Source organism: Rhinolophus hipposideros (genome assembly GCF_964194185.1).
Source record: "Rhinolophus hipposideros genome assembly, chromosome: 8".
NCBI lineage: Eukaryota > Metazoa > Chordata > Mammalia > Chiroptera > Rhinolophidae > Rhinolophus > Rhinolophus hipposideros.
Genome location: NC_138054.1, coordinates 66,611,714 through 66,634,415, shown reverse-complemented (window position 1 = coordinate 66,634,415; position 22,702 = coordinate 66,611,714). Strand labels below are relative to the sequence as shown.

The following is a 22,702-nucleotide window of genomic DNA, read 5'->3' as shown; positions in this document are numbered from 1 at the left end:
ACATATTTACTACCTGGCCATTGAGAGAAACAGTTTTGCTGATCCCTGCTTGTCGGCATTGGAAGCTATTGGTGAATTTAAGCATGGTTAATTTAAGCATGGTTAGATTTGTGTTTTATTTTTCTGTCACTCTGGGACAAAGAAGGGACAGGCTGGAGCAGACAAGCCAGTGGGAAGAGAAAGTGGCTGGGAGGCTGGTATAACTGTCTAAGTGGGAGACGACTATCGACAATAAGAGATTTATTCATAGTTGTGCGCCCTCCCTGGGCTAAGCCCTTTACACGTATTCCCTCATTTACTCTGCACAGCAACTGCAGGTAGTGTTGTTATCTCCATCTTATAGACGTGGCCCAGAGAGGTGAGGCCACTTGTCCAAGGTCACACAGCTCACCAGCTGTGTGAGCAGAGCTAGGAGGCAAACCCAGTGCCAAGCTCCAGGTCTTTGGGGTAGAGCATGTTTGCTTGTTGACAAATCCCGTCAAGCTTCCCTGAGAATTCACAGAACACAAGTCCTCTACAGGAGAAACTCTACCCTGAGTTGAGTCAGGCAGGAAGTGGGAGGCAGGAGTGTGGCTATTTTGGAAAAGCGACATGAAAAACCACGAAACTTCCTACCTGTCCCGTTTTGCTCCCATCTGTCCTCGGAAACAAGGCTGCCCCTCTCTTAGATAAAAAGGTGTTTCTCCCCACACAGTGGCTCCGCTGCTGGTGGTGGGAGAAAGCACTAAGCTTAGCACACGTTTGCTATTTTTAAAGGACTATATAAACAAACAGGGCTATGTAAATACGAAAAAAAATGAGGTCATCCTTTTAAAATCTAAAAATGTTCTTTTTCTATGGGGTGAGCAGCAAAACCTCAGAAAGAACTGGTGCTTTTTAATCCCCAAGAGGCTTTTGCCAGCCCACAGCCACTCAAAGCCAGCAGGCCTGCCCTTCCCTTCCTTGGACCCACCTAGGGAAGACAGGAGGTCTGGCAGTCGGGACTCCTGGGTTTTATTCCTGGCTCTGTGGGCTTTGCCTCGAATGCCCAACGCCACGGCCCAACCCCATCCACCATCTCCTTGGGGCCCTGACATCCGTCCCCACCCAGGTCACTCATAAGCACTGTCCATGTTCATGTTCCCTCCTCGTGCACAAAGCTGGTTTGGCATGCTGACCCAGCTGACCCCTCTGCCATCCCTGTCTTCTCCCCTGCCCCTCCCCCCCCAACCTTGACCTGCTGAGTGGCCTCAAATGCCCTTTGCATACTGATTAGAAGCCATTTGTATGCCTATTCCACCCACCCCCACTTCTCTTCCCATGTTTTGAACTTTCCCTTTGTCCTTCTGGATCTCTTCTTCCAAGATGATGGCTAGAACTCAGTAGGGTAGCCCTAAAGAGCTGTGTTTAAGTCATTAACAATTGTTAGGAGACACCCTAAGCTTTGGCAGGAGCACAGACTCTTCTCTGTGTTTCCTGAGTACTTTTTCCACATCTGAGCCCCCTCCCCGCCCAGCCACCTTGCTTCTCTCCTCCACCATCTCTCACTACTTCCTCCTCTGCCTCCCAGCTCTCAGCACCCTTGGCTTCTCTGTTATTCTTAAGCACAGAAATGAGAACCACCAATATTTCACAAAGGGGAGGTTTTCAAATTGTGTTCTGTGGAAGTATTTCAGAGGTTCTTCAAATGTCACGTGAGAATTTTATTCCAAAAATATAGTTTGACTCCTATTAAAATTGTTACGAAAAGCGGACCTGCACCTTCAAACATGGTCTATGGCACATTGTAACACATTGAGTACAGCCAACGGGTGCGGCCAGCTTCATTTGGTTTGTGCCGACCTCAGACTACGGTCTGGGTAGCTCTTGAACTTCAGTATTGAAATGCGTCTTCAACTAGAAAGACTGGAGCTCCTTATTGTACATCTTTATGTTGTTGTTTAAATTCAGGACTATACACGCTTACATAAGCCACACAAACAAGTACACCCTAAAGCTTGCAGTGATATGAGAATGTCTTACATGAATTATCACAAAAATGTCATAAATAACTGTGTGCTTCCTGTGTGAGTGTTGTAATAAGAAGGAATTCAAGCAGTTGTTTGAAACTGTCAGTGATGCAAAGCAGAATTCCCTCTTTGTCCTTCCCAATGGTCCACAGAACACTGAACTGATTACCGTCCTGGGCTGCAAGGTAAGATGTTAGAAATCCGCTACCATTCACAGACTCTTCCTGATATAATTTAGAATTTTCTTAACACTGTGCAACCAAGCCAAAAACAAAACAAGAAACCCATGAAAAAGCAATCCTGGATGTTACAGCTGATACAGCAATACGACGATCAGCTAGAACAGAGGCTAGCAAACTTCTATAAAGGGCCAAATAATCAATATTTTTGGCTCTGGGGGGACAGACAGTCTCTGTCACAACTACTCAGCTCTGCCACTAGAGTGGGGAAGCAGCCATAGACAATGTGTAAATGAATGACATGGCTGTGTTCCAATAAAACTTTATTTACAAAAGTCAAACCGCAGCCTGGGTTAGGACAAATGAGCTGTAATTTGCCCACACCCAATCTAGACCCTGAGATTTCAACGCTTGTATGCATCAGACTCATTGTTCTATTGATGGACTTTCACAATAAATAGATGTTAAAAATTTGAACTTAAAAATAAATGTGTATTAATACAAGTGTATTAATAAACTATCATTTTAACCTGTTTTATATTATTGACATTCCATGCAGGACTTGACTTTTCAAAATACCACAGGCTTCTAAGACTGTGAGAGTTTGCAAACTACCAGCAGAGAACTTCGCTGCTGAGAAAATGCTTTCATATCCATTTTCAAATTGGGTTCATCCTCTAGTCACTGATCCAGAAATCACATTTATTCTGGAGAAAGCCTCAGTCCAGGTTCCTACTAAAGGGGTGAGGGTGGGAGACTCCTCTGATTCTACATCTCCCTACCCTCAAATAATTCCCAACCTAGCCATTCCCAAGCCTCAGACGGTGTTAATGAGCCTCTCCAGCACACGGGGGTCTGCAATGCTACCCTAGGTTGGCATGTGGCTGGCTCCTGCTTGGCACACCCACCTGCTTGAGCCTGAGCCTTCCACCTCATTCAGATGCCACATATCCCAGCCCACTTCCTCGTGGCTGGGGAAAGCTGGGCCAGCAGTGGGCCACGAGCTCCTGGGCACTCCAGAAGCACTGAGTCAGCGCCCCATTAATCACAGATGCTTTTATTCCCCAGGGAGAGCACAGGAAGGGGTGGGGACCAGATTTCTTGCTGGAACTCACAACCCATTTCCCCCTGAGCCAGTCCCATCCTTTACAGATTCTTCCACGCAGCTAGCAGAGTCCACATGGACAGAAAGAGAGTTTGGGAGTGAAGTAGGGGAGGACGCACGCCAGGTCTCGGCAGGATTCCCCGCTCTGCACTCCCCATGACAGCTCCCCGTATCTCCGCTTGCATTCCTCAGAGGTTTCTGTTTCCAGCCTAGTTTAAGGATCTACTGCACAGCTAGCAAAATAAATCCAGACTCTGCCCTGAGACTGCCAGTGGAGGAGACCCATAAACGGCTGTGACATGTGCAGAAGGAAACAAATGCTAAATTGAGGAACCGTGAGGTATCCCAGAATGCTAAGGAAGGAGGACCATCCGTTTTGACAGTAATTGATTCCCACTAAAACGTAGCTATTCCTGGGTGGAGGGGTCATCCTTGAAGCTGCTACTGCCTTGTTTCAGGAAGCATCTTGGTAGGGAAGAAAGTGCTGGGCCTTTTGTAGCCAAAGGCTCTGTTTTTACTAGCTGTTGGCTATTTTTAAATTACTGAACCTCTCTGTGCTGTTTCTTTTTACAAGAGGGAAACTAGAACCAGCTTCATTGCGTTTTCTACAGGACCCAGTCTTGTCTAAAGTGCCAGGGCCCATGTGCAGTGTCAGTCCTTTTCTTCACCCTGACTCTTAGGAACTCATGTGCTGGGACCCAATGGCAGAACATGGCAGACGTGTAACAGTGTAGCCCCTGGGAGGACAGAGTGGTGTCTGAGCTGCCGGTATGAGTCAGAGGGGCTGCTCATGTTTGGGGAGCCCTTGCGTCCAGCATCATTCTAGGGGCCTTACCTGTATTTTCACAGCAACCCTCTGAGCTAGGTACCACTACTTTCCCATTTTACAGGCGAGAACGATGAGGTAGAAAGGCTGAGCAACTGCTGGAGCTGGAATTTGACCTTGGGAAGATACAGAGTCTTCACTATCAAGCACCACATCAAACATCCCCTCCAAATGAGGCTCAAATGCCCAGTCCTTCCTTGGAATCCAGGGGATAGTCCTTTTACCTCTGCTGAGAACCCTGGCCCCAGTGAGGCCCAGCTACCCCACAGTTCAGGCAGCTCCAGTGGTGCCATCTCTGAGGGCTGCCTGACGCCTGCCCTCCTCTCCGTGAGAAAACTTCTGCTGGGCGGGCAGGGGAGGAGGCACTGCCAGGCTGGGAAGCGCCCTCTGGGACTCACAGCCAAGCCCACAGACCCAAACACAGGATGAGCACTTCCAGGGTCCCCAGATCACCCAAACCTTGGCTACTGCAGAATCAAAATAGAGATTCTTGTGTCCCCAGTCTCCAAGAGTCTGCTTTAGAGAGCATGGGAAGCTACTGTTTTTCAGCAAGGCACTCTCCCCCGTCCTTGGGTGATTAGTATGTAGACACAGTCAGACAAAACATCCAAGACATATTCCCCACCCAGTGAGCGTCTAACACCACGCACCTAACCAACCACAATGCACGCCTGAAGAACAAAAAGGAGACCACACACACACACACACACACACACACCCCAATGCTGGGACCTGTTCAGTCAGTATCTCTGGAGGTGCTACGAAAATTAAAACAAAGATTCTCCAGGTGATTCTCATGTGCAGCAGGGCTGACAACCCGATGTCCTTTCAAGTGTCCACAACAGGGAGGGCCCTGAGGAGATGATGCTCAGTTTTCAGCATCCTCTGTGCTCCTCTGACTAGGGAGTCGATGGGCTCTTTAGGCAACAGCCTTCATGGGGGGAGGGCAAAAAGGGGAGCAGAGACGCAGGTGGAGCTCTGGAAAACAGGGGGGGCTGGAGCGTGGGGAGGCTGTGGTCTTTCGAGAGAAGTTGTTGTCAGGGACAGAAGGGAAACTGAGGAATTGGGGACATAGGACTGCATTTTTGGGGAGACAGTGTGTTGGCAGTGAAAGAGTGTACCACTCAAGGTCTCTATTCCTGGCCAAGGAAGTCCCGAGACGTTCGCACTTTCACAGAGGCTCAAGGGAGGTAATGATAACAATAATAATAAATAATAATGCATTTTAAAGAGGAAGAGCGCTAGCAAGCTTATGCCAGAAAGACCAAAATGGAGGCCCCGGCAAGCACAGTCAGTGACAGCCCATTTCTTACCTGTGCTGAAGGCACCACTTTCGATGACCAAAACTAAAACGCTGTTCTCTTTGAAAACCAGCGTTCATGTCCACTCCTGCTGCAGCCGCCCTCCTCTCACGCTCTGCTCTTCCGTTTGGAAGGGAGAGCTTGCTTGTCCAGTATCTCTTGAGGCTCCTCCATGAACTAGTTTGAGGCGGCCAGGTTTGTGTCTCGAATCCTGCAGGGGATGGTTGAAAAATATGGTCAAGGGATTTGCTTGGTCAAGTTCTTTAGACACAGAACAATCTCCGCTTGGCCTTAGGAGGCCCAGGCCCCCAACTTCTCCCAAGCTACTTGTCTTGGAGTAGGGCTAGACCCCCATGTTCCCCAGGGAGGATGGTGTAGCCTAGTGGCCTCCCTGTACCCAGCTCCTAACGTCTCTGTGCCTCCATTTCTTCACCAGTATAGTAGGCAGATTCTAAGATGGCCCTCAAGGTTTCTTGTCCCCTGGTGTAACATCCTGCATTATCCCCAGGACTGCGAATATGCTAGATTTTTACCCCTATGTCATAGGGCAGCCAACATTAAAATAGGAAAATTATTCTGTGGGCTTGACCTAATCAAGAAAGCCCCATAAAAACAGGGTTTTCTCTGGCTAGTCACGGAAGAGAAAGTCCTAGAGATTAGAACCACAAAAAGAATTTGACTTGCACTTGCCACCTTAAAGACAGAGGGTGCCATGTGGAAAGGACCTGCGGGCAGCCCCCGGGAGCTGAGAATTCCTGACCCCACGCCAGCTGACAACAAGAAAGAAAACAGGGTCTGGGTTCCGTCAACAACCTGAGCCTGGAAAAGCGGAATTTTCCCCAGAGCCGCCAGGCGAGAATTTAGTCTAGGAACACGTTGATTTCAGCCCTGAGCAGAGAATCCAGCCACTCCTTGCCTGACTTCTGACTTACAGACCTGTGAGCTAACACCTGGTTGTTATGTCAAGCCACTGATTTTGAGGTAATTTGTTACACAGCAAGAGAAAACTAATACAACCTGCAAAAGTGACCCATCTTCAGGCATGAGTGAGAATTAAATACAATAATAGACATAAAAGCACACTGTATTCTCCAAATCACTGAACAAAACAGAGCATTCAGGGCCCATGAAAGCCTGGTGCAAGGCAGGGGCTGAGCAATAATTACTGGATGAATGGACGAATGCGTGAACATCAGTTTTTAATAATCAACTTGCCAGGCTAGTGTAAGGATCAAACAAGAAAATACAGAGGAAGGTGCTCCATGACCGAGAGAGCCTGAGTTCTTTAAGTGTGGTGTGATATGTCCCCCTCATGCTGCTCCCTTGGCCCTATACTCTGGTTTATCTCCTGGAGGCAGTGTGGTGTGACGGTGAGAATGTGGCTTCTGGGGTCAAGATGCCTGGGTTCAAATCCTGGCCCTTCTATTCGTTACCTCTGCAGCTTTGGAAGGTTGCTTAGCCTTGTTCTGTCTGCAAAAGCGGGGCTAAGAATGGCATGCACCTCCCACGGTTTTAATGATTCAGTCCCATAAAGTGCCTGGACCAATGCCTGGCACACGGTATGGCAGGTGTAATTGCTACGGATACTGCCCCAGAGCAGAGCCAGGAATCCAGGTCTGGGGTCATCTGCACACAGGGCTGGAGCACTGTCATCTTCCTTCTCTTGGGCGCCATGCTTTCTATTGACGCAGCCTTGGAATGGTTAGTGTTTTGGCAACTGCATTCCACTGCTAGTTCCTACAGAATGTATGGGTGACCGAAGCCCCTCTGCTGTCCCCTCTGTCCCCACCCTCCACCACACTTGCTGCTTTCAAATCCAAACAGCCCTGCCCCACCCCCCAGAACAGCATGGCACCACCATGCAGTAGGTTTGAACGTGCTCCGTGGCTCCCGTCTGTCGTTTCCTGATCCTGTTGTCCAAGCTCTCAGCCACTCCCCGGTTTTCCACCATCCCCAGATCTGATCGCACACCCTCCAATAGATCTCAGTTATTACTGAGAATCGCTGTGCTTCATCCTTCCCAGAGTAGAAACACTGATTTCTCAGAACACACTATTCTCCACACATAGTCCACAGTTTCCCACCTCTGAGCCTTCGCTTAAAAGCTATTCCCTTCTCCCATGACCATGTCGACCCAGACAAATCCTGCCCATCCTCCCTCAGAAGGCTCAGCCAGCTCCGCAAACTGGACTTCAGTCCTTCCTCCCAGAATACCCCGAGCACACTTGTGCCTTTCTAGATAAATAACAGTGCTCATGTGCACTGTTACACCCCTTGTGGGCTGCACACACCTCCGCGGGGTCAGTCTGACTCACCCTGCCCCCCAGAGCCTGGTATGGGGTCTCACACAGTCAGTGTACAACAATTGTCTTTAGAACCTAATTCGGTTGTTCATTCACTTAACAGACGTGCATTCAGTGCCTATTTTGGGTCAGGCACGGTGGTAGGTAGGTGCTGGGGAATAAAAGACAGGGAAGATTCAGTATCTACATTTGGGGGTGGCAGCGGGCAAGGGATCAAAGGAATGCATTCTAGCGCCGCTGGTTCTAAGCAACCACATGGTGAAGGCACAGAAGAGAGAATAGTTGATTTGGACAGAGAGAGGATATTTCAAAGGAAGCAGTGTGAGTAGACAGGAGACCCATAACTGGCCAAATGGTCAAGAAACTGCACGCTGTACACATGTCTGGAGGTGAGGGACGGTGATAGCTCATGAGGGAGGCGCTGGGCAAGGGAAGAACTTGATGTATGAGATAGCCTGGGCTTGATCCTGTGGTGGAGTGAGGTCACCGGGTCATTTCAGTCAGGGAGGTAATTCGGTCAGGACCAGGGCTGTGGCTCGAGGAGAAGATGGGATGAGGCGGAGCGGTGAGCACCGCTCTCCCTCCCACAAGAGAGGCCAGCATCTCCTGCACAGCACGCCCAGCCTCCAGTGGCAGGTGGGAGAGCTGGGGACATGCCTGCATCCCGTCCACTGTGAGATGTTACACACACCTGAGGTTCTACATGGCAAACTGAGTCCATTTGTTTACCTCTTCTCCCCCACACATCACTGAAATAAAGAGAGAAATGTACGAAGAAGAACAGACTCATAGTAACACCAGCTTGGTCAGCGAGTCTGAGGAAAAGCAGACAAGTGGGAGTGACAGAAAATCTAATCAGAGCTAAGCCAGCCTCACCCCACAAGGGCAGGGAGAGACCCACCTGCCAAACAGCCGGGAAACCCACTCACAGGCAGGGGGAACTGGGGCAGGGCAGGCTGGATGGAATCCCCGAAACCCAAGGACGTTGAGGGAATCCTTCAGGTTTCCAGAGAGTAAAGTGGGAGCGGGAAGGGGAGAACAGTAACCAGCTGCCCCCACACCTTCCTGTCTTCATTAACGTGAGTTGCTGCTTCCAGGAGACTCTAGCCCTGACAAATGGCTTGACTGCTCATTACAGAGACTTCCTGAAGGATCCATCAGCTTTTAATACCACAGTTTGTGCCTTAAGATTGTCTGAAGCATTTGCCAACCCCAAATTCCTCCTCCCTGTTTCCACCAGCCCCATACAACCCATTTTAGAGACTTTTAATCCGCAGCAACTCTGCTCCTTTCCCTGGTCCTCCAGACATGACCTCGCTCTGTGGAGGTGATCTTCACCCTTACACAGGTGAGCTATGAACTCAGCTTCGTCTCTGACAGTCGCTACAAAAATTTCGAGAATCAAATTGACACTGGACTTCACAGCCACATCACCCACTGCTAGAGGGCAACAGAGCAAAGACTACAGAGCTCTGAGGAAAAAGAGTTAAAGCCCTGAGAGCTGTTACTCAGCCAAGTCTCAAAGCCAAAGAGAGAAGGACTAAGAATAGCATGCCACCCACTTATCTTTTCTTAAAAAAATTACTCAAGGAATTACTCCAACCAAATAAAAGCTGTATCAGAATAAGTAATCCAAGAAAGGGCAAGCCAGGACACACAGGCAATAGCGACGCACCGTAACAGCAGGAAAATGCACCGTCAAACCTAAACAAATGTGGCTGACGATCCCACCTTGATGGGAAGTAGACACCATTTAATTCTTGACATTAACAGAGAAGTATGGATTTTCCTTTTTCATTTAAGGGTAACCATTTCTAGAAGAAAAATAAGATACAGACCTTTTAAACCACTGTGTGTGGGGGGTAGGGTGGGGGAGGAACAAAGAAATTCAAATCATCAAGAGTTAGGAAAGGGAAAACTAGACAGGAATGAAAAAGGTACCATTAAAAAGGACAAATTAAGAGGAAGAAAGTAAGACCAAACACATCAATAAATACAAGAATGTGAATAAATGACATTACCCTACTTTAAGATAAGAGATCAGGTTGGGTTAAATAAAAAACTCAGCCATGCGCTTTTGGAAGTGACACACTTAAAACAAATTGACAAAGAGAGGTTGAAATCAGAGAAACGGCAAGAAGCCATAACAGGCAAAATGGAAACAAAAAGAATGCAGGAAAATCAATATTAATATCAGCCAAAATGCAAAAATGTTAGATAGAATAAAATGGGACATTTTGTATTACTAATGGGTTTACTTCTCCAAGACACGGAAATCATGAACCTTTACCTTCCTTCCCCCTGCACAACAGAATCAATACATTCTTAGAACCACAAGGAGAAGAGCAAACAATAGTAAACGTCTGGAGCACATTACTCACAATTTGTTGGTACAAGTAACCTCCAATGAAACCTATGGAGTATCTGAAGATAATTAGTAAGCCTAAATTCACACATACTCCAGAAACAGAGAAAATTCCTTTTTTCTCAAATGTCCTTGTACTAGAGGACAAGAAAATCTCATATTCCAACACATACAGCATAGTCTCAGTTCTCAAGCAATATATTAGAAATTCACAAGAGGCAAAAAATAAAAAGTAACTTATGCACATGACAATTTCAAAATGCTTTTCTAAATAACTCTTGAGTCAGGGGACAGCAAGACAGAAACTGTAGAATATTTATAAATGTCAAACCTTGAGAACCTAACTTTTAAAAATCTGTGCACTGTAACAGAAGCTGTATTTGGAGGAAAACACAAACCTTAAATGCTTATAAAATAAGAAAGGTTAAAACTTAACGAATTAAGCACATAACCTGAGCAGCTTAAAAAGGGTTAAAATAAACCAAAATAATCTAGAAGGAAGAAATAAAGTTGAAAACAAAAACAAATGAATGAGAATAGTACAGCAGCCACAATAAAATAAATACAAAGCCGCAAACTGGTTCTTTGAAACAACACAATAGACAAACCACTGGCTAAACTGATTAGCAGCAAAAAGCAGAATCACAAATAAGGTTAAGAAGGACAATGTAAACATGTATCCGCACATTATTTAAAATTTAAGAGAATTTGATACAGAAGCTGATGTCAATGAATTCGAAAATAGATGATTTTCTAGAAAATTATAAATTGTAAAACTGAAGAAGAGGGAGAAAATTTAAATAGACCAATAATGACAGAGAAACAGATAAGGTTGTCAAAGGTGGAATTCTAAAGTAACAGAGAAAGAATGGATTATTTAACCAGGAGAGCTATGACAACTGTCTGGCTGTCTATTAATTCAACAGATATTTTAGTGCCACTATGTATAAGAAACTGTGTCTGGGCACTGGAGATTCCGCAGTGAACAAAACAGGAAGGGTCCCTGACTTTGTGGAGGTTAGGGTCTAGCCAGGTGAGATGGACAGTAAACAAACAAGCAGGTAAAATAAATGGTATGACAACAAATGAGATACAGAGTGAGAGAGTGGGACATTCTATTTTAAATACTGTACGTTCACCACACTCACACAGAAATTTGTTCTGATTAAAGATATAAAGAAAACACATAAGCAAACACATAAAAATACCAGATCTATTAGAAAATTTGTATAATTTAGTATTAGAAAATAACTATCAAAGCCCAAAGTGAATCTCAGTGTTCCTACAGGAAAAGATTAATAAATTTCACTACATAAAAATATTAAGCTCAACTTATATCAAAAGGCCCCATCAACAGTTACAAAGCAAATGATGGACGAGAAAGATATTTGCAACATATATGAAACAGGGTCAATATCCATAACATGTAAGAAGCACCCACAAAACAGTAAGAAAAGACAGTCAATGAAATGAAGAAAGGAAATAAACAGATCATTTTTCACGAAAGGAAAATGTCTAGTAAAGCTATGCAAAGCTTCCTGGCCTCATTAATAACTGAAGGATATATGTTAAAAGTCAGTATCACTTTTCTCCTGTTTGTTGGCAAAGAGGAAAAGGATTGCTACCATTCAGTGTTAGAGAGGAGTGGCCACAATTTATGTTGACCTAGCAGCTTCACAAATGCACACACACAAATACACACATATCTTCCACAAACATACACACATGACCACTGTCGCACCATTTTTAACAGTGAACATGGAAACAACTTAATATCCATCAACAGGGAATTGGTTTAATAAGTAAATGATGACAAATCCACCCACTGAAACAGTAATAGGACAATAGCTTTTCCTAATTAAAAATAAATATATGCTCCTACCAATACTAGAGATTCACTGTGATTTTCTGGGTCAACCATGGGGCTCAGCACTTCTCCTGCGTGATCTCCCTTACTCCTCGCAGGCACGGGATGAATGCAGCACTGCTGGCCCCTTTCCCACATGAGACTTAGCTGAGAGACCTGATAGGTGGGTAACTTTGGTCTGACTCTGAGCCTGCACACGTGCCTGCTGCACACACTTCCTCTCCGTGGGATGGTGTGATAGAAGGGGAAAAGCCAACACCGCAGACACACACATATCTGTGTAGCTACAGAGGACCTGGAGGGATAAACACTAAGCTGTCAGCTCGTCCTAGGGGTGGGGCTGTGGCGAGGGCAGGGTATGGAACATGCATTTTCTTCTTTATACATCTGTATACTGTTCTTTTTTTTTTTTTTACAAAAAGCATGTATCACTTTTATAATTTAAAAATGATATAAAAGTGTCTTATTTTTAGAAAACAGATGAACAGGGAAGGCCTATCAGGGCAAGAGGGGCCCATCTGCAAGGTGACGCCCACCCAGGGTAGAAAGGACCAGGGCCAGCTCCTCTGCAGGCCCCACCCCAAATCACAAGGAGGGAGGCCAGTCCTCTCCCCTCCCCATCCTCACCGGGGAACCAAAGCATTACAGCATGGCCTCTGCTGGCAGGGGGAGGGCGCCCCACATCCTGCCTGGGCACTAGGGGTTGTCATCACTACACGGGAAGTTCAGCTGATGAAGGGTTAAGAAAAAAACCAAAAAACCCAGATGGCCTCAGGGGCCAGCCTTACTGGGTCACTAGCTGCAGCCACAGCAGCTTTTCAAGGGCTGGCAGGGAAAGCAGTGGGATCCAGCACTGAGCCTCTCTCTGGTCCCTGAGAAGGTGGCTAAAGCCGGCTCTGAGGCCCCAGATGCTCTCCTGACATGCAGCCTGTCCCTCTACTGTGAATGGGACATCTGCAGATAGGGTCAGCACATGGATAAGCTGAGTTTGATCTGCTTGGCACAGGAAATTGTGGGACAAATTTTTTGATTTTTGTTTCTGCTATGATGGTCTGTGGATCAATAAGAAAACTAGAAAATCGAAGACACTGGACACATATGGCAGAATCACATGGAATAACCTTGGGGGATCATGCTGGGCTACTTAGCAATGTGGAGGGGAAATGGGGAGAATTACTGGCACGCTTCCTTTACCCACCAGCAGGGAAGCAGCATGGATAACACAGAGAGTCAGCCCTGACGTCAGAAGAACTTGGGTTCAGTCCCTGATTTCACCCATTAATAGCTGTGTGACCTCAGCTGAATTACTTCACCTCTCTGAGCTTCACTTAACTCATGAGTAAAAAGTGAACAACATCACCCTTGCCTGGGTTTGTTGTGTGGATCAGATGAGACAAAGTGTGTGAGAGTCTAGCATGGACCCAGTATACAAGAGGCACTCAATAAATGCCCGTGTTTTTATTCAGTTATGGAGACCTTCCAAGTCGCCTTCCCTCTGTCAATCTGGCTCCTGTTTTGGGACGGACTCTGTGAGCTTTTGTGCCTCCTTTCTTGTGGTAAGGTTTTGGGGTCTCATTTTTCCTGGGCTGTTTGTTGTTGCACCAAATGCCTGCACTTCAGACTTGAGAATGTGGCCACATGCATCAGGTAGCCTAGAGGCTGCTTTCTGGATCCTTCCTGTTCCTGGCAGCATTCTCCAGGCAAGTTGCTGCCCCCCTCCCATCACTGAGCAGTGAGGTTCCCAAACAAGGGAAGTGAGCAGAGAGAAAGGCAACAGAATATGGACAGGCCTTGCTTTGAGAATACCTGGGAAATGTTTTCCAGAAAAAGCAGTTTTTAAAAATAGTGGATGGAGATACATTTCCATTTGCATTGAGCATTGAAAAAGAGGAACTTCAAGTACACGGTAATGGATTCCATTTAGTGACAGGCAGGAATATCTGATCCCATAAAGTCTATACTGTATGGGATTAGGCAGAAGAAATAGTCAGGGTTTTCAGGCACCGCAGGGAAGGGGGAGGGAAGCACTGAATGGTGTGAAAAGAGCACCCAGCCCAGGAGTCTAGAGAGTAAAGCGCAGCAGGAAGAGGAGGTGCAGACAAAACCCCAGGGGCTGCGTGTGAGTCTAGGGCTCAGGCAAGGGCTAGGAGTTGCTTCCTGCTGTACCAGGCCATGCCTCATGGCGACCCTCTCTCAGCGGAAGACTCCAGAAGCTGGGTGCAACAGAAAGCCCGCTGGACTGGCCCACACTTAAGGTCCAGCTGTCTCCAGCTGAGTGACCTTGGTCGAGACACTGCCTGTCACTGGGCTAGACCCCAGGGTGCAAAGGTAAAGGAGCCCTGGCCCTTGCCTCAGGCTGTTACAGATCTAGCAGGGAAAATGGGCCAGAAGATCAGTGATTACTGTCTTTTCTCCCAAAGAGCCCCAAACTCGGGGGGGCTCTCCCTCACTACGAAGACTCCTAACACCTCCCTAGTTTGTAGAAACAGAGGGAGGTATAGGGAAGGAGATCAATATTTGCTGAGTGCCTACCATGTACCATTGCTCTCCCCATACTATCACATGGGCACTCTGATGCTACGGGCAGGTCCATTGTCACCATCTGACAGCTGAGGAAATGGAGGCTTAGAAAACAGAGATGTGGACAGACTTGCAGAGCAGGAGAGCCTCAGGCTTTGGCGTTTGATCAAACGGGTACCATTATTCTCTGTTGTGTGGCCTCAGGCAAGTCATGTAACACTTCAGGTCTCAGTTTCCTCATCTCTCAAATGGGACTGGTATGCATACCCTGGGCAGGTGGGAGAATTAAATGATACAGAGTCGACTTTCCAAAAAATGACCTTTTCTATGTTCCTCTTTTTGGCTATTTTGGATCTTTCAGCTTTACTTATATTTACAATGATTTTGTCTTCTAAAATAAGGAGATTCCGGATCCCATAACAAGACTGTTGCGACTTCTTCACAGGGAGGACACAGACAGAAAAGTGGGTTAAGACCCAGGAGACCCCAGGGACTATAAAACCTCAACCACTGCCCACAGTGGGGATGGGTAGGAGTCAGTGCTTACTGAAGAGATTGTGAAACCGGGAGTATGTTTAGAGGGAGAGCTACTTTGTGCCCCTACATGGCTCCCTCCTTAGCTCAGGGGAAGCTGGTGACCCAGCCCTCCAGGGACCCCATCAAGCTTCTGGTCTGGATTCCAACTTACTCCACTCATGCCCAGTGCCACCCCTCCCCCACCCTACCAGTTCACAGCCTCAGTCAAACAGAAAGGGCTGTGCCAAAGGAAACTGTTTGCTACTGAGCCCTCTGGGTCTGCTCTGCTCTTCTTCCTTTTTTTGGACTTTGTGGCTGTTCGAGTGGGTACCTTTTTCCATAGTAAGTTTCCATTGCATCAGTTATTTACATTGTCACCACCTATATGTAGGCTGTTTGGAATCGGTGAACCAAATCGGGCCCTGTGGGGCCCCTCACAACTTATAGGGGTGAGGAGTGCTTGGGTCAGTGTCAGAGCCAGACAGTCCCACCGTTCTAGTTGCCTGACAGGTGGGAGGAACGCCCCCACCCCTGGCCAGGTCACCTTTCATCTGCTCAGTCCCTTCAGGAAGCCATTTTTAGGTGAGACTTAAAGAGCACGGGCTCCTGGGTTGGAATCCTGTGTCCTCCACTTCCTAGCTGTGTGATTAGAGACAGGTTACTTACCTAACATCTCTGGGTCTCAGTGAACTGATTTGAAAAGTGGGAATTACAGTAGCACGTACCTGCCTGGATATTGGGGAGACTCAGTCAGTTAATTCACATAAAGTGCTTGGAATAGTGCCTGGCCTAAAGCTTCAGTAAGTGTCAATCAGTATGGGCAGATGGGCTCCTCTTTTCCTGTCACCCTTGCTAGGAGCCCAGTGACCATCCCATCCTCTGGACCAATACACAACAGTGCCTGCGCTCATTCTCTCCATAAGGCCAAATAAACTGTCCTGATAGCTCTCACCATATTCTCCCTGTCCCAAACCCTCCTGGGGAGTAGTCCTCGCTTGGCATCTCCTTCACAAACACGCCAGGCTGCCACGGACATCAGTGCTCCCCGACAAAAGCCTGCTCTTGCCAAACCGCCCTGCTCAAAGTCTTCATGCCTCCCTGCAGTTCTCTGTCCGGGATGCTTTTCTCCACTTCACTTTGGCCAAATCCAACCACATCGGCATGGGAGCCCAGCTAATGTGCCACCTCCTCCACAAAGCCCTCCGTGTCCTGCCCTCTCAGGCCAGAAATGATCTCTTATTTACAGCATTTGGTTTCTTTATTGTGGCATTTACCTTGTCTCCCCTGCGTGTGGCATATACTGTATACGGATGGATGCTTGTTGGCATCACAGACAAACCACACGATCTTTGAGGACACATTGGGATGTGTGTGATTCATCTCTGTATCACTACAGAGCCTTGAACATAATTGGTGACAATAAAAGAGTGAATAAACACTGAGTCCTCTCAGCTTACTGCCCCTGAAGGACAGGGGCAGATATCTGTAGGTGTATGGGTGGCGATGAATCCACAGCCTGACTGCATCACACGTTCTTCTTGAGGGACCCAGCAGAGTGGGGTGTCAGCCAGGGACGGGGACCCAAAGGGGCTCACAGTCCCAGCCCAGCACAGCTTCCATGGCTGAGTCCTAGCTGAGCAGCCCACAGCCCAGGGCCAGACTCTGAATCTCACCCCGGGGGGGCCCTGAAAGTCATCCAAGTCTTCCTGAGAAGGCCATCGCTGACCTCTCCCTCTCCCTCATATCCCACATTCCTTATGTCACCAGGTTCTCAGTAAATTGGCTCTGTAAGTGTCTCTCAAGCCTATCAATCAGCTCCTCGCCACCCACTGCCACTGGGTCCATTCTCCATGCCGCAGAGTGGTGATTCTGCAGGACAGAACAAGCACATAGCCCAGTGCTCCGTAACCACTTCCCATGCTTGCTGACTGCCATCAGAAATCCACATTCCTTGCTCTCTGCCCCAGATGGTCACCGGGACCTCCCAGCCTCACCCCTCTCCTGACACTCTCCCTCACTCCTTGCCCTTCAACTACTTGATAATAGGGGGTACACTGCCTTCTTCCCAGGCTCCATCCCCTTGTTCACACTGTCCCCACTCTCAGAAAGGTCCTCTTTCCCTCTCTGCCTGGCAAAGTCCCACCCATCTTTGCAAGCTCAGCTCTGGTAGTCCCGCCTACGGCCCCAGCCCCACCAGCATCCAGGGATCCAGTGGAACTCCCTTCTTTCCTGGCTCTCCATGCAGAGCTTTGCTGTCACACCAACCACACTGAACTATGATAGTTCGCCTCCTGCGTGTCCCTCCAACCCGCAGACAGCGAGCGCCTTTAGGGCAAGAACAACATGTACTGTCTGTGTACTGTGAGTGCTTATTAGCACAGTGCTTGCCATGTGGAATGAATGAGTGATGAATAACATTGGATAAACACACCCCCACTGGGCTGCCTTCCAGGGTGTGGCCCCTCACACCACCACATTCAGGAACTCACTTTCCAGGATAAGCAACAGGTGAATTTGCCAAACTGGAAGGTCCTCAGTCCACCAGACTATGCGGTTTTGCCAGGGAACCTGCCATCGCTCTCTGAGCTGCAGCCCCAGGACCCTGAATGGCCTAATGCTTGCCTGAGGGGTGGCTGTGTGGCCTGGGAACCTGGATATCAGCTGAGACTTCGGGGCAGTTCCAGGAATAGGGAAATCTGAAGGGTGTCCCACCTTCCATGCTGCTGCCTTCCTCCTGCCCACCTGCTCACTGCCGGCCCAGACTGTGCCTACCTTCCTGTCCTCTTACCTTCCCTGGGGCCACCCTCCTGCTCCCTTACCAGACCACCACTACCTACTATTTTTTAAATAGCTAAATTCCCAGATCTACGGGGCAGGATGTGGGATGTCAGCAGGGGGGCAGGACTTGGGGTCTGACCCCAGCTCTGGCCATGTGACTGAGAACAAGTCATGTGGCCCTTCAGGCCTCAGTTTTCCCTCTTGTCAAACCAAAGATTCGAATATGCCTATCTCTAAGGACCCCTTCTAGTCTAACTTCTGTCAAGGAGTTGATTTATTTATCAGGCAGAAAAATCTTCCCAATTAAAGAAAAACAAACAGAGTGAATCACATGTCTTTCTTGGTTCCTCCGGAAAGCCAGGATGGGTCTCCAGTTCTAGAAATATGTTAGACGCCCTTTTGATCCTTCAAGGAATGCCCTGATTTGGTGGCAATTTCTATGTCCTTATGAGCCAGGGACTGAAAACATTACATTTTAATTTAAAACATTAAACAATCCTTGTATATCTGTTCCCTTTTTCCTGATTTTAACAATTGGGTGAGCTAGGTCTTTCTCACCATCATTTTTTCACAGATACAGTGAGGCTTGGGGAGGTGAGTGGCTCATGTGTGGGAGAGGAGGAACTGGCCCCTGAGGTCACACCACAGCTGCCCAGGAACAGGCCTCACCCGACGGGCAGGACACTTTAGTCAAACAATAGCACCCACATGTCCCTGTGCCTTTCCACACGCTTCCTTCACGTGTGTGGAAACACCCAGAGAGGTAAAGGGCACAAAGCCACAGAGTGTGCTGGTGGGAGGGAGATTCCCAAATCCTAGAAGCCAGGCTCCTGTCAGGCCCCACATTTTAAGAGAATAGGCAATGCCGAGAGCTAGGCTTCATCCAGGCAGAGAAGCCTTCTTCTGAAGAGTCCAGCCTCTGCCATCCCAGGCCTCCAAACCTTTAAACCCAGTGCCCGGGTTTAACCACAGAAGCTCTGCCCCCCAAGACAGGGCACTGCCTCATTCCTCCTCGTCTCCCCGGCCCTTTAGGCTGCAGGGCTCCTCTCTGAGACTCCCAATGAGGTCTGACTGCATGCAATCTGACCACCAAACAGCAAGGGAGAGAAGGGTGAGAGCCCAGAGCCCAAGAGGAGAAGGAGCTAGGCCTGCGATTCAGGGCCCTTCTTCCAGCCTGGCTCTCCCAGTTGTTACCCATGGTCCTGTGCTGTCACTCTGAGGACATACTGGTCCTGTCTTCTGAATTATACCGTAAACTTTTAAATGGAGGCCCACAGTAGGACCTCCGCAGGCACGTGTCCAGTACACAACCTGCACAACCATCCACAGCCCACGACTGCTGACCATCCCCTGTATAGCATGTATCACCATGGTGATTAAAGAACTAACGCGTAACTCCTTATTCTCTGCTCAAAGAATATGAATTGTCAGGGGAGGACCAGGCCCTGTCTATCTTGTTACCAAGCCACAGCTCCTCCCCCAGCACAGTATCAACACCTAATAGACACTTGACAAATACATGTTAGAGCAAGAAACTCATTCAGCCGCTCACTCCTGCCTTTAGTTGGAAGGACTGTGAAGCTGCCCCAGAGCTGAAGGTGAGCGTGCTCTGTTCGGGTCCCAGGTCACGCCTAGCTCTCCCCATGTGCCTTTGAGCAAGCCATTTCCACTCTCGAGGCCTCAGTTTCCTCATCTATACAATGGAGCGTGGGGTTAGGCTTTCCGTGCCACATTTGCATGCGGCTGAGGGACAGCACTTCCTTACATTTTGTACCCCGGGCACCTCACTTGCTTTACCCATGTCCCGACCCTGGTTCTCCATGTTTTCTCTAGTTTCTCCCAGGTCTAAGTATATGGGTAGTGCGCAGTAAAGTGAGGTAGGAGGACTCCCAGGCAGGGTGGTGACACATGCCACAGTTGGGAGAGGAGTTGTTACTCCTGGACTACATCGCTGGGAGGGGAAAGTGACACTGACAGCGACGTTCATCCTGGACAGCAGTGCGGTCAGAGGGCTTTTATATCAATCTCTTTACCTGCAGCCTGTCCATGAGGAAGGAGGGGAGTGACCTGCCCAAGGTCAGTTACCAAGTGCCCCGGCCAGGACTGAACGCTGGGCATCCGGGTTGGAGGCGCTTCAGCACTCAGTGCAGTGTGGCTCCCCCAAGTCTGGGGCACAACCAGTTCCAACCGACAGAATTCACTCGTTCTTCACTGAGGTTCTGGCAATGCCCTGCTGTGTGCCCCGATTCCTCTTCTTGGGGGGCTGCTGGTGGGGGAGGGGCAGCAGCCTGCTGGTGGTTAAAACACAGACCATGCAAGGTCTCCACAGTGACAGATGCCTCAGGAGGAGCACAAAGTATCAGAGGAAAAAGAAGTTACTTAGGAGGGATGGGCAGGGACCCTTGAAGAACCGCCGGGCTTATGGAGAGAGATAGGGGGAAGCACTCCAAGCAGAGGAGACAGCATCTGCACAGGAGACCCTGCTCAGCGCTCGAAAGAGCTGGATGTCACTGAGAGGAAGGTCACTTCCCCACATGGACAGTGAGCTGGCCAGTGGGGACCTGAGCCCGAGTGAGGCACCAGCAACAACCAGTTCTCAGGAAAATAAAGAACCCGTCTGCAACTCTCCTCTCTGAGGACCTCTCTCCATTTTATCTCAGCCTCGCTGGTGTATTGCCTGGTGCTGCCATAACACATGACCATCCAACTTAGTGGCTTAAAACAACACAAATGTATTATCTTAGAGTTTGGGAAGTCAGAAGTCTGAAATGGGTCTCACTGGGCTATAATCAAGGTGGCAGCTGGGTCCCATGTCTTCTGGAGGCTCTAGGGGAGAATCCACTTTCTCGCTTTTTCCAGCTTCTAGAGGCTGCCTGCATTCCTTGGTTCATGGCCTTTTCTTCTTCCACCTTCAGAGCCATCAGTGGTGGTGGAGCCTTCCTCACATGCACAACTGACAGCGAGGCTCCTGGGTCCCCTTCCACATTTAAAGGTCCTTGTGATAGCATTGGGCTCAAGTGGATACTCCAGGAGAATCTCCTATTTTAAAATCAGCTGGTTAGCAACCACAACTCCATCTGCTACCTTAATTCCTCTTTGCCGTGTAAAGTGAAGAATTCACAGGTTCTAGGAATGAGGATGTGGACGTCCTTCAGAGGCCATTATTCTGCCTACCACACTGCATGGAATACATCTCCCCCACATGCAGCTTCAAGAAAAAGGCAGCCCAGGCAGAGAGAGACTGGAGACAGGCATGGAGGGGGTAGGGGAATGGGGATAGAAGCAGGAGACACACACTCACACCCTGTAAGAGACAGCACTGGTGGCAGCTTCCTGGCTGTCTGCTTACTGTACATCACCCTTGGAAAACTCATCATGTTTCCACACTGAACCGGGCACGTGCAGTTTCCACAGTGACTGCAGGAGCAGAGCCAGAAATAACCCCACTGAAATGGAAAAACATCCCTTCCTCAGTGTTCCACTTGCTCTTGCACACTCAGTCTCCCCATCGCCGTGCACTGTGGGAATGGGAGGCTCAGGCAGGTTCCAAGTCGGAGGCCCTTCCAGGGCTTGCGGATGACGTGGGGTACGTGTCTCCTGTAGCCTGGCTCTGGGCTGGGGAGCATAGGTGTGTGGATGTGCCCCCCGGGCATCTGAATGTGGGGCTGAGCTGGGCACCCTCGCCTCCGCACCACCCCTGGGGAGCTGGGAGTCTCCTCTCCTCCTCAGCAGCACTGCCCCTGAGCTGCAGGGCCCTATAACGTCCCCTTCCTTCTTTCTCTGACCTCTCGCCACCGAGCTCTCAGATCCAATACACACCCCATTGGATCTGAAACGCATGATGCTCTCATTTTGTCCCCTCCTCAGGCCTCTGGGATGACACTGGGCCCTGCCCTGTGGCAGCCTGACCCAAAGAAGGAAGCATCCAGAGTCCCCTCTCACAAGCCCAGCTATTCCCTGCCCTGCCTTTGCTCACCGTGAGCCCTGCCAGCCTGCCCTGCATCCCTGCCCTGGGAATCCCACTTGGGAAGCTCGGTCCAAACCCTGCTGCCTCCCAAAGCCCCGTCCCCCTCACCAAGGAAGTTGCCCTCTTAGAACAAGATCTCATCTCTCGTAGAGGCTGAAAAAATTGCTGAAATATATAGACCACCAAATGTCTGGGCCTCACTATCCACACCACATGCCACGGTGTCCCTAGGGTCTGGGGAAATCTCTGCCACAATTTCTCATGTTTTGTATCCTATTCTGTCAAAGGAAAACAAGGATTAACTCCTTCTACGTGCCAGGCGCTGCGCTAAGTATTTTGCATGCACTAGTTAATTTTATCCTCACCACAAGGCAACTATTATCATGCCCATTTTATAGGGAAGACGCTGAGACTCAGAGAAGGCACACAACTTGCTCAAGGTCACACAGCCAGAAAGTGCTGGAGCCCAGACTGGATGGACTGACTCTGTGTGCCAGACTCCAGTGCTAAGGCTGTAGTCACTATGTCTCATTGGAGATGGGGGTGGGGAGCGGAGGCACACAGAGGACCCGTGCTAAATGCTAACTGACACACTTCCAAATTGCCTCCTAGAAAGCTCTGAGCCATGCAAGGCGTTTCCAGTTTTGTCTCTTTGTACGTATCGTGATTCAGTGTACGATTTTATTTGGGCTGAAAAGAAGTGACGAGTGGGGGAGGTTCTACTATTTAACAAGTTTGGAAATCGTTGGCTGTGGCCAACCCTATCCTTGTACTGATGACAAGCCCAAGGCTCAGAAACAGACCGACTTGTCCGAGGGCCAGAGAGCTCCGCCCGTTACTCCTGCTCCTCAAGGGAACCGCCATTTATCCTCCATTCGGCCCTCTGTACCCCTGGCACAGAATTGAGAGTCAGATGTGGTGTGGGTCCTGGTTCCTGTTTTTCCAGGGCTGCGTACTTGACGGCTTGGCCGGGAAAGCACCAGCCTC

The 22,702-nt window shown here is 48.8% G+C and overlaps 1 protein-coding gene across 5 annotated transcripts in view; it reads right to left on the bottom strand.

Moving 5' to 3' along the window:
• HIVEP3 (HIVEP zinc finger 3) overlaps nucleotides 1–22,702 on the bottom strand; it is a 461,664-nt gene that overhangs the window by 88,544 nt on the left and 350,418 nt on the right. For all 5 annotated transcript variants that reach the window (XM_081055100.1, XM_081055104.1, XM_081055103.1 and 2 more), the window contains one exon: nucleotides 5,412–5,610. The gene's annotated coding sequence lies outside the window, so the exon portion shown is untranslated. The remainder of the gene's footprint in view (nucleotides 1–5,411; nucleotides 5,611–22,702) is intronic.